Source organism: Mus caroli, chromosome 12 (assembly GCF_900094665.2).
Source record: "Mus caroli chromosome 12, CAROLI_EIJ_v1.1, whole genome shotgun sequence".
Lineage (NCBI taxonomy): Eukaryota > Metazoa > Chordata > Mammalia > Rodentia > Muridae > Mus > Mus caroli.
This window is the reverse complement of record NC_034581.1, coordinates 80,103,661-80,106,092: the sequence shown is the minus strand read 5'-3', so window position 1 is coordinate 80,106,092 and position 2,432 is coordinate 80,103,661.

Sequence of the window (2,432 nt, the reverse complement as noted above, 5' to 3'; positions counted from 1 at the left end):
CTTAGTCCTCTGCAAGAACAAGTGCTCTAACCACTGACCCATCTCTTCAGTCCCCTGACAGCTTCAATTTTTAAAGAGCTTTTTTGGTAAGACCTACTTGTTTAAAGTTCATGGTTAGAACTGTGTCACATGGCCAGGTCTAGCTGCAATGTAGGCAGGAAGATGCAACGTATTATCTTATTGCCAAGAAAATATAAGACAATGACCAGTCTCTGTGACCCCTCTCAACCATGGTTGTCATTGACAGGCTTGGCAGCGTTTTTACAGGAGTCTACCAGGCAGACCCCTGAGCACCGGATCCATCTGTGCAGATTGTCCTATGAAATTCTCTAAGAGAGGGGTTCTTAGCTCTACTTACCAGTAGATTACTCAAGCCAGCATTCGGTTTTTGTTTATCTTAAGGGAGTTAACTCACATCACATATCAGCATAAAAACAAGATGAGAGTTGGGGGCCGGAGAGAGAGTTCAGTTGGCAAAATACTTCCCATGCAGGCATGAAGACATGAGTGCCCACTCTAAAAGCTAGGTGCAACAACATGCATCTATGATCTCAGCGCCGGGCATACCAAAGCATGTGGATTCCTGGAGCTTCCTGGCTGACTGACTAATCAATGAGCCCAGGTTCAGTGAGAGACTTTAACTCAAATGGTGATGTGAGGAGTAGTTTGGATCACATGTGCTTCTGGGCATGCATCATACACACACACATACACACACACACACACACACGAATGAGAGAGAGAGAGAGAGAGAGAGAGAGAGAGAGAGAGAGAGAGAGAGAGAGAGAGAGGAGAGAGGAGAGAGGAGAGAGGAGAGAGAGAGAGAGAGAGAGAGAGGAGATGAGTGGGGAGGAAAGACTGTGTTGGCCAGTTTTCTGTCGACATGACACAACCTAGAGTCACTTGAGAGGAGGGGACCTCAGTTGAGAAAGTGCCTCCCTAAGATCAGGCTGTAGGGCATTTTCATAATTAGTGATTGATGGAGGAGGGCCCAGCCCATTGTGGTTGGAGACACTTCTGGGCTGGTGGGCCTGGGTTCTAAAAGAAAACAGGCTGTGTGTGTTTGTAGTGGTTAGATGGGAGACAAAGAGATGGGGAGCGACTTAAGCATTATGAAGAAAATGGAACTGGAGACTCCAGGGTAGAGAGGAGTATCCTGTATGAGTGGCCAACCTCTGCTACCTGGGGCCATGGGGAGGAGCTAGCCTGAGCTTCTGCTGCGAGCCATGTCTGAGTCTATAGCTATGCAACAGTGGTTGGGGTCACAGCAGCAACAGGGATTGCAGCAGCAGTGATCAGTGTGTCGCTGTGGGTGGCTCATATTACTTCTAGAGACCATGGAAGTGTGCATTGTTGGGGGAGCTACTGGGGACCGACCACGTGGATGTTCAGGGGCTGTGCAGAGTTGGCCCCATTCCTCATCAGGAACAGCACTCAGAGCAGGCCCTGCAGCCCTGGCAGCACAGTGTAGCTGCTGTGGGTGAGCCAGCAGAGGGCGTGAATGTGGGAGAGCTGACCCTGCTGACCCCATCACTCTACTGTCATGGGGTGGCATGGGCACAGAGATGATGCCCTGCCCCCATCACATCCGACAGTCGGGAAAGCTGCCCACAGGGTCATGAGTGTGGGAGAACTGGCCCTAACCCTCACCAGCTGCACTGCTCAGGAGAGCAGGCCTTATACCTCACCTAGGCAACACCATGGAGCTGGCCTTGATGGCGAAGGTGTGGGTGAGCAGGTGAGAAGGCATGAGAACAGAGTTGAACCTGCGTCCTGCTGATGGTGCATTGGGTGGCCTAACCAGAGTAGTACTGGCAAGCTCCCCTGGTGGTGTAGATCAGGGAGACCCTATTGGTCTAGGTGGACCTGAGCGGGAGTGGGTTGACTAGCTTGGCTGTCTGGTAGGCCAAGATCTGACTTGGTCCACCCTAAATCTATATCATCTGCTAAAAGTTGGGTCGCGTGAAAGGATCAGTCTAGCTGTTCCAAAGCTGCAGGATCTCCATGACACGGGGCAACAACAGGATAACCATGAGGAGTCCTGGTAAGAATCCAATATTGATGGTGTCACAGAAGCCAGAGATTTCTGACCAGACCAATGACTCAATGCAATGAACATTTGCAAGTAAGTGAAGATGTGTGGACAGAAGGATATGCTGTGGAACACACTGTGACATACTACAGCTTTCACAATGAGATGTTTTCTATGCTTTGGGTTTTGTTTGTGTGTTTTTTATGTTGGGGGGAGGTTGCAAAGTTGAAATGGGGTATGAGAGCGGGACTGGGGCGCATGATGTGAAACTCATGAGGAGTCAATAAAAAGTTAAAAAAGAAAGAAAGAAGAAAGAGAGAAAGAGAGAAAGAGAGAGAAAGAAAGAAAGAAAGAAGAGAGAAAGAAAGAAAGAAAGAAAGAAGAAAGAAAGAAAGAAAGA